Below are 10,446 nucleotides of genomic sequence, written 5' to 3'. Positions count from 1 at the left end.
TTATTCTTTTCTTTTATGCTACCTTTCTTCATACTCATTCTGTATCATGCACCCCTATGATAGCCACCCTCAACTTAGGACATTTGCCTAAGTCAAGGTGTATAGTGTCCAAGGAGAACCAGGGCCAAAACAGGTTCATTGTGCTCTAGATGGGAAGGTCACAGGTGTCATAAAAAGAAATAGGTTAATCAGGATCAAAACAGGGATCAATGGATATTATGCACATAGGGAAGGTCATTTAGGCTAAAGTAAGCTCATATTAAAATGGCCTATGATCCTTTCCTTACCCCTATCCTTCAACCTAGGTAAGACTAACCGGGAAAGTTCTGGCTTTAGCATACAGAGGGAACTAAGTAACATCTCACACACACTTGGTACATAGGTATACCGCAATCTACTACTTATTCAGTTCATACAACTGTTTAGCAATGATTATTGTGTTACTATAACTAATGTCATACAAAGATGCACAGTGGTCATACTTACATACAAATCACATAGTTAAAGAAGTAAACCACTTGAAGAGGTGTACAAAAATCACAAAACAATCCAACTGCCTCAAGTACAAGTATTTCTCCTAATCGGCTATAAAATTTACAACAACAATTTACCCTACACCCTCAACTTAAAATCAAAGAAAATCTAAACTTAGGATTAGAGTATATCTGGAATAGATTAATCCCGGGGGTCATGGGTTACCTCCCATGCAGTGCCTGGTTTAACGTTGCGGTACGACTCAGGTATCTTGATTACTTCAGACTTCATACAGACAACCTTCTGATACCTCTTTACCATCTTCATAGAATACGTCCACGATTGATAAAACACTCATCTCTTTTTGTTGTGTCATAGATGAGTGTATTTTGAATCGTGCTTCTTTATCATTTAGTCTGAACTTCAGCTTATTCAGCTCCATATCTATGATCACTCTCCCAGTTACAAGGAATGGTCTTCCCAAGATGATGGGCACTTTAAAATCGACCTCATAGTCTAGGACTACAAAATCAACAGGCAGAATAAAGTCGGCCACCTTTACCAATACATCATGTAATATGCCCACTGGCCACTTTACAGACCTATCTTCCAACACCAATAGCATGTTCATTGGTTTAGGATCCCCCAAACCCAATTTTTTGTACACCGCAAGTGGCATTAGGTTTATACTGTCTCCCAAATCGCATAGCATTTTTGTGAAATTCAGGGACCCAATAGTGCACAAGATGGTAAACACTCCCGGGTCTGCCTTTTTCTACACTAAAGACCTTATAGAGATAGAGACATAATGAAGAAGATTGTCCTATGGCTCATGGCTAACCTTCCGTTTCTTAGTGACAAGGTCTTTCATAAACTTTGCATATCCTGGCATTTTCTTAAGTGCCTCAACCAAAGGCACATTTATAGTCAATTGCTTAAGCATTACCATAAATTTGCTGAATTTTAGATCATCAGTTTTTTTCTTCAACCGCTGAGGAAAAGGAGGTGGTGGTCTTGGGATAGTTTTCAACACTACCTCCTTTTTCTTTTCTTTCTCTTTTTTGGTGCATCATCATAATTATCCAGCTTCTTAGAATCCATTGGACCTTCTTCTTCTAGTTCATCATTAACTACCTTATCAACTACATGTTTGCCCACAGAAGGGCCAGGTAATATCTTGCCACTTCTAGTGGTAATCGCCATACATGATCCATTATTTCGTAGATTTTGGATCTTATCACTTGGTAACGTTTTGATCTTTCTCTGGTTGAATGTTGTGTAAAGTTGGCTCATCTGCTGCTCTAACTATTTGATTACGGTGGAGAACGAGTTAACTAATTGACTAATAGATGATAGATCAATCTTCATGGTAGTCACACCAGAGTTGGTAGCTTCCACTCCCTTCAAAAACATAGCCATCATGTCCTCCATGGAAATCTTTTCAGAACTTATTGTAGTAGCCTCATAATTTCCAAGAGGGACAAAGAGCCCGCTCCTATCATTATTCTTCCTTCAATTTCCCTACTCCCAATCATTATAACCAGGCTTATCAAAATAATTCCAACCTTGATTCCCTTGGCCATTGCCTTGGAAAACCCCCTAATTTTTAATATAGTTCGCATCTTCTTCTACATCAGTATCAACTCTATCCTGAGATCCCATGGCTTTTACCTTCTTAGTCTTACCTGGTAGCAAGTACTTGGTTAGCAAGTCCATCTGTGTTTTAAGGTGAGCCATGTCTTGGTTACGCTCCTTATCTATTTTGTGTTGTTCTGCAGTAATACCCCCAGATACAGTGGGGCTAGCTACCACAGAGTATCTGGTATGCCATGCCCAATACTGTTTGGTCATTCTTTCTAGCATCTCTAAAGCCTCTAGGAATGTAAGATCAACAAATGAACTACCAGCAGCATTATCTACAATTAGCTTCTTCACAGAGTTAAGAGCCCTGTACAAAGTCTCCATCAAGTATATGTCCATCATATTGTAGTTCAGACACTGTGTCAGCTTCTTCTTAAATCTTTCCCAGGTTTCATGCAAGGCTTCAGTTGTGAGCTAACTAAAGTTATTGATCTCATACCTCAACTTTACCCTCCTGGAAGGTAGAAAGAACCTTTCTAGGAAAGCTTCTTTCAACTACCTCCAGTTGGTTATAGAATCGGGTGTCAGCTCATTTAGACATAAAGTTGCCTCTCTAGACAGATACGATGGAAACAATCTTAACCAAATAGCATTCTGGCCCACTCCTGGGTTATCAAAATATTTAAAGATGGTGATAAAATTCACCAGATACAAGTTTGGGTCATCCCCAGGAAGACAACCAAACAACCCCTTCAGATTGAGAAGTTGAATCATAGTACTCATAATGTTAAATTTAGCACCAGGTGCCAATGGTGGAGGAATGATTGCACCCATTGCACCTGCTCCATCCATTCCATCATTATCATCATTAAGGTTATACTGGACCGGCCGGTACTCTTGCCTTTCTCGGAACGGATGGTTCTTGTTAATATTACTCCGTACTAGTGCAACTACTTGCTCTGTACACCTTGGGTTACCAGGATTTAGCAACTCCTCATCTCCCAAATCATTATCCTCAGGATTTTGATATCGTGCTTATTGACCAACATTTTGTACATTCACCAGGGCTCTAGCTAAGTCTACCAATCTGTCAGCCTCTTCCTGTTCTATCATTCTTCCTATTCGTTGTGGTTCCGGATTAATAGGTAATAATGGTTCTCCGAAACTTTTGGTGCTTCGCATACACTAAAAATATCCTACAGTAAACCAAAACAACAAATACACGTAAAACTAGGAAACTTGACTAACAGTCAATTAGCGCACCCAACTTTAATTTACAATCATATTCCCCAACAACGACGCCATTTTTTTAAACTCTTAAACTACACCTCTCAAATGAGAATTTAAGCGATCATTTTCAATATAAAACCCAACTAGGTTGGGGTCGAATCCCACAGGGAATATGGTGTGAACTTAAGTCGTTTGCAATTTAATCAACTAATAGCTAGATATTTCCTGAAATAAGCGTTTTTAGGTTAGATAGTAATTGTTGGTCACTTTAGTTACAGTGTTCATAATCAAAATTTTATGGAAAAACCAGAATTATGTTCACTAGGGGTTTTGGTACTTGACAGATGCTAATGGTGGTTCAAGATTCTCACAGTAGGTAGGATAACAAGTTATCTTTATCAAAGTTATGCCTAAATGTCTCTCAACCTACTTAAGCATTTAATTACCTAATCCTCTCTTACTTAGGGAATTTATACTCATGACCAAATTTTACCTCAGGTTAATCAACCTTGTTACAACGTCAATTATTAAATGGAAGTTTTTAGTGCTTCCAAGTCCCTGTTAATAATTAACTTCCCGCTATATTTGATTTCTTTCACAAGAAAATAAAAGCAGGAGTTATCTATCATTTGCAACCAATAGACGATAATTAAAACCTCAAAATAATCAAGAAGTCCTACCATCTTTTGATTCTTAAACACTCATCACCTTATCAAGACTTAACCCTAGATCCCATAATTCAGGTTAAAGAAATTTAGCCGCTCATGATGTAATAATCGAAACAACTAGTTATATACATGATTTGAAAGATAAACTTACCACAAGATGAATAGAAACTAGAGATTCTCAGATTAGATCACAATAGTAATCCCAAAGTAATGATAATAATTTCTTCAAAGTAATTGCTTGTTCAAGTTAAGAAACTAGAGAAAGAAAATATCAAAATACGTGTCTCCAAATGATGTTCGGAACTCTCAAGAAAACCCTCAATAAGACTTTAAATAGTTCAACCTAAATAAGGAAACAAAATCATAGAGTTTAATAATCCCTCGAATTAGGTGACGACATTCGTGACAACCTATCAGGAGGCTGACGACTTATCACAAATTTTGCCAGCCTCTCTTTGCTTTTAATACTTGATGCTTTAGGCTAATGACAAACTGTGACATCCTATCAACTCCTTGATGACTTATCACAAATATCGTCAAGTCTCTACCTCAGCTCTCATGTTCTACCTTAGGATGATGGCAATTTTGATGACCTATCAGCTCCTTGATGGCTTATCATAAAATATCGTCATAACTCTCAACTCAGGTGCATTCTCTGTCTGAGGATGATGATAAAGCTGATAACTTATTACAAGGTTGTCGACTTATCAAAAATTTTATCAGCCATATTTCTCTTCGAATTACTTCAGATTTTAACTCTTTTGCTTCCATCCTTTTTGGTTCTCTTACATCATAGCTTCTACTGCAAAATCAAACATAAAAAAATCAAAGACGACAAAAATTGCTTAAGACTTTGCAATTATTCTTAGTTAAAAGCCTCAAATTTTTTAGCATTAGCTCACACATCATTTATTATTAATTTACTAAATGCTCACAGTAGGTACCAGATCATAGGATAATTTGTAGTCACTTGTGACCATAAGCACCATTGTCACGACTAGGGGTTGGCCTCGGGTCATGAAAAAACTTAGTATTAAAGCCTAAGGTTTTATAGTTTCCTAGGGTGTCTAAAAAGACGTGTTGAGTAGAGTCTTGTACATGGATGTGAAGTGTGCTACACTTATGGACAAGAGGCTACAGGACATTTTAGGAAAAGTATTCATGTTGTGTGAATGAGAATGATCTCTATTTAAACTCTCTTTCTAATCCATCCTTTATTTGGTTATAAAAATTTCCTCCCATATAGAATAATGAAAGAAGAAATAGAAATCAGCCGACACCTTCGCTGGTTCAAGAGGATCCCTTGAATTAGCACATCTCTCATGCTGAATTCAGAGTTGCATTCACTACTTTAGCTCACTACTTTAGAATAATTAGCTGGCTACTGCCCCAGCCAATCTAGTCGCTAACACAGCTGCAACTAGGATTTGGGACTTTACCCGAATGAACCCTCCTTTGTTTTTGGGATCCAAGTTTGAGGAGGATCCACATGAATTTCTTGATATGGTTCAGAATGTTACAGATATAATGGGTTTAACCTTAAGTGAGAGTGAATATTTAGATATTTATTAGTTGGAGGATGTAGCTAATAGTGGTATAAGTAGTGGATGGAGGATAATGGTTCTGAGGCAAGGGTTGTAGAGTGGGAGGAGTTTGCCATAGACTTTTTAGACAGGTTCTTTCCTTTAGAGTTAAGGGAAGATAAGGTACTGGAGTTCATTAATTTTAAGCAAGGCAATATGATTGTGAATGAATACTCACTAAAGTTCACTCAGTTAGCGAGTTATGCTTCTTTGATGGTGGCTGATAATAGATCTAGAATAAGTAAGTTTTCTTTTGGTATAGCTGATAGTGTGGTCAAATAGTGTAGAACTTCTATGTTGATTAAAAAGATGGACATATCTAGGCTTATGGTCCATGCTCAACAAATTGAGGAACAGAAACTTAAGGAGTGAAAGAAAGATAATAAGAGGGCCAGAGTAGGTAGCTTTAATTTTTCTCAGTAGAGGTCAGAGGGTGGTAACCGTTATCAGTTCCATCAAAAATATTTAGCCCCAACTCCATCTTTATCTAGTGCGCCAATGCCAAAGTTTAGGAATGATAGTCGGGATAGAGCACCAGGCTCTAAATCTCAAGGTAGCATGAACAGTGATCGTACTAATCCACTCTGTGAAAATTATGGCAGGAATTATCAGGGTGTATGTAGAGATGGTAGTGATGTATGTTTTAGATGAGGTAATCTAGTCCACAGGATGAGAGAGTATCCTGTAAATATGTAATTCCCCAAAAATAAGTCCATAGATGTCACATAGTGCTCAAGACTATGAGTAGCCTTAAGCTAACCCTGTCTACCTTCTATTAAGTTTAAATCTCATAACAAGGGAATACAGATATAAAAATCATACTAAATACGGAAATCTTTCTGAGCTACCTGAGAATATCTGGATATAATCTCTAGAAAATACTAGACTTAATAGTCTGAACTATCAATACTGAATAATCTTATTCATAACTAGCAGTCTGACAAGCCTCTACTACTATGAACTAGAGAGTCACTGGGACAAACCTGCAGCTGACTCGAACTGTCTGAACCATCTATACTAATAACCTTAAATATTGAAAGACTAAGTCCCTGAACTATGAGGACCCACCAACTGTTGGGATATAGATGGAGGTGCTCAAAATCACTCATGCTGCTGGAACTGAGCACTTGAACCTACATTATGAGACAATGTAGCACATAGACGTATATGTGGATCGGTACTTTGAGAATGTACTGAGTATATGGGGGTGAATGCATAGGTAAAAATAATGTCTCAACATCATCATAATTTTTAAATAATGCGTGCTTAATGTAGATGACTCACATAAGCTGGAATATCTAAAAACTGAGTATCACAATCATGAGTAGCAAATCATACTTCATAAATCTAGTGAGTCATAACATTTAATTCTAAAAGTTTTACTAGTGTTCTATCTGTAAATCATGCTGACTAATAGTAGAAAGCACTCACTTTTATATCTGAAATCTAAAAGTTGAAATCTGTAGCTAAAGTCTTATATAAGGCAATGTATGAATAAAACTGTGAACCTTGACACTTAGTTTCTAAAAGTTGTTCTATTATTCTTTACTCTTTTCTGCAGGCTATAGAAAAATTCTTTTAAAAGCTTTCTATAAGATTACTCTTTTCTATAGGTTGTAGGAAAATTCTTTTAAAAGCTATCTGTAAGATCACTCTTTTCTGTAGGGAGGTTTATCTAACCGACATAAACCATGTGAGCTATCATGGAGTCCAACGTCTAGCTCCTTTATGGGAAGACCTTATGTTAGGGAGAGGTATTATACTTTTTCCAAGGAGTATAACCTAATCTAAGTGATTATGTCTGTATCTGTCATCCATATAGAAATGGAAGTTATCTGATAATCTGAAACTATATTGACTCGTAGTTCTAGGGTATATGAAATACCCAACTCGGTTCTAAATACTACTCCCTTTAATCTGTGTGCTCATTCTATTGAAAATCCACTTTAAAATCTAGTATAATGGTTTATTACGAAAACTAATTGTATAATTGCTAAGTTAAACTGAATTTTGAAACTGTAAGGTGGACTCAATTTCTAAGTTGATATCATAGATCAAATCTATATCAAAAATCTAAAAATACTCTAGTCATAGGGTGCTTATAGCATAATCAATCATAAAATAGCAATATTCAACTAGGGCTCAATACCCATGCATTAAATTCATGTCAAAATATAATAAAAATCATGCTTGATAATGAAGGTATTGATAATTCATCTCAAAATCTGGAATTTACTGCAATACGTATGAAAATATAAAAATAGACATGCAATTCAACTCCTAAATAACTTGAAATCTCATAATCTTACAAATAACAATAATGGGTATGAACCCTAATTTGAAACTCGTGTATATTCATACAAAATAAAGTAAATTTGTAATTAGACTAGTTTTGGGCACAAGGATGAAAGAATATCCTTGTTCTAAAACCCCACATACCTTAATTGATGTATGTAATGCCCCAAGAGTATACCCTAGGCGTCACACGGTGCTTACATTCCTGAGGGACCATAAGCTAACCCATGAACTGGTACCTGCTGTGAGCACTAAATAACATAGTCATAAATGAAGAAGAATAACTGATACGCCATAAGGTTTTAATAAATGAAACAAATACTGAACTGGAAATAAAAAGAAAATAACTATCTGAGTCTGATAGAATACTGAAATCTGAGATAAACTGAGTAACTAACAGACTATAGTGTTTGAAAGGCCTCTAAATTGAATAATTGTAAGCTGATGGGACATACCCCAACTAACTCTGCTAACTATTGAACTAAAGACATAAAATAAAGTAAGCCTGTCCTCGAAGTATAAGGACTCATCGTTGCTACTGCTGAGGATCTGATAATTCTAATCGTGAGTCAGGAATTAAGCGTCAGAACCTATGATATAATACATCATAAAGCAAAAGAAAGGTATGCGATCAGTACTTTGAATATACTGGTTGCTAAATGAGGTAGGCTGATAAGCAAGGTTTTATGAATAGGAATAATAATTAACTGAATACACATATAAAACATGGAGTACTGAATAAAAATCATGAAACCTATAGATACTAGAATTAGGTGAACTCTATAAATACTGTGTATGCATGGAAATCTGTAAATGCTGAAAATACGTGTAATCTGTAGATACTAAGGATGCATGACCAAGAATATAACATGAACTGAATGAAAGTCTATACACTAAAATACTGAAATAATTGCTATCTATATTCTTGGGTCAAACAACCCTGAGACTGAGTTACTAGTCTGATTATTTATCTGAGACTGTGGGACCTATCATCTAACTGACATGCCCCAATCTGAGCTAATCGGGATCCAACCTATAACCCCAGTTGGAAGGGTGTTAATACCGTGTCATAGGTACTAACTCTAGCTGTTTGGATCCACTATACTGATGTACTATCCTAATGACTAAGGGTGTCAAGCCTGGACTGATGGGTGACCCCTGTGAGATAGTCAAAACTAAACTGACGGGTGGCATTCTCATATCCTACGCTGGCTATGCAGTTCTAGAGTAAAAGTACTACTACTAATGACTTTTCTTATCTGATGGGAAAGCCTCCATCCCTACACTTGCTCGGTGCAAAATCCTACTCCCAACTAAAAGACATTGAAATGCTAAACTGTTCTGAGTTTAACTGACTGACATCTGATTGTTCTAATAATGCTCATAGTATGTTTTAAAGACTATTCTGTAATGTACTGAGACTACACTAAGAAAACAGCTAGGTTTTTTGAGTAGTCAATACCCCTAAGACTCAAAACCAATAATAGTAACATGACACTAAAACTTAGAGAAACAAAACATGAAGGCTTTTATTAAATCAATCAGTCTTATAGGCATTTTGTCAAACACTTGTAGTTCATGGTTTAATTGAATCATAGGAATGTCATGGAACTTGTAGAAATAGTATGAATTCAACCAAATAGCACTAAATCCTGGTTTGATTCAATGAATGAAAACATTAAAACATGGAGAATTGAACAACAAAAATAATTTCATTGAAACATGGTATAAAAATCAATATTCGTGGAAGTTCATGGAGAATCATAGTTTAAAATCACAATTTAATATCATGAATTTTGAACAGATAAAAACTTTTAAAATTAAAGTGGGTACTTGGACTCCATGGGTGAAAGAAACCCATGGATGAACATCTAACATACCAGGGATAATGAATTTTGAGATGATTGATGGTGAGTTCTTAAGAATTGGCTTTGAATTTAAGAGCTATGGTTTCTTGTTCTTGAAAAGGGGATCTTTAGTTTGAGTGGAATTGATTAATAATGAATATTTAGGTCAATTAGGGGTTAAAATTCGTGTTTAGGATGAGCTTAGGGCTTAGGAAAAAGACCCAAATACCCCTAAATGAATTTAAAAATGCAAGATGGAAACTAAATATCCCAATTTTTGGCCTTGGCGCGATGCGCCACTATCACGCCAAGCCATTACAAAAGGGATAATTGGGAAACTGGATAATGGTGCGATGCAGTAAGATCATAGTCCTTCATTGGAATGCCATTTTGGCCACCTCCACGACCCGCCATAAATGCAGAGGCTCTTGTAAATTGCCAAACATGAATTGGGTCCTTGGCATGACGCGCCAACATCGCGGTACTATACTAAAAACTGACAATTGTTATTTAGACTGGCTCTGCAATTTGCTAAGGGTAAAAATGATGGTGTTTAATGACTGAAACTTAAAATCGCCATACCTTCTTACCCGGTTATCAGATTTGGGTGAATTTTATATCATTGAAAAGCTAATTGAATTTCCTACGTAATGGCAGTCTCTAAACTGAAAATTAATGAGTATTTCAAAAAATTTAAATATGAATTCTAATGTATTGGGACTTAGATTATGCTAGGGAAATATGGGGAATTATAATATCTTCCCCTTG

This window comes from Capsicum annuum, chromosome 2, assembly GCF_002878395.1.
Source record: "Capsicum annuum cultivar UCD-10X-F1 chromosome 2, UCD10Xv1.1, whole genome shotgun sequence".
NCBI classification, from domain to species: Eukaryota; Viridiplantae; Streptophyta; class Magnoliopsida; order Solanales; family Solanaceae; genus Capsicum; species Capsicum annuum.
This window is presented reverse-complemented; position numbering follows the sequence as displayed.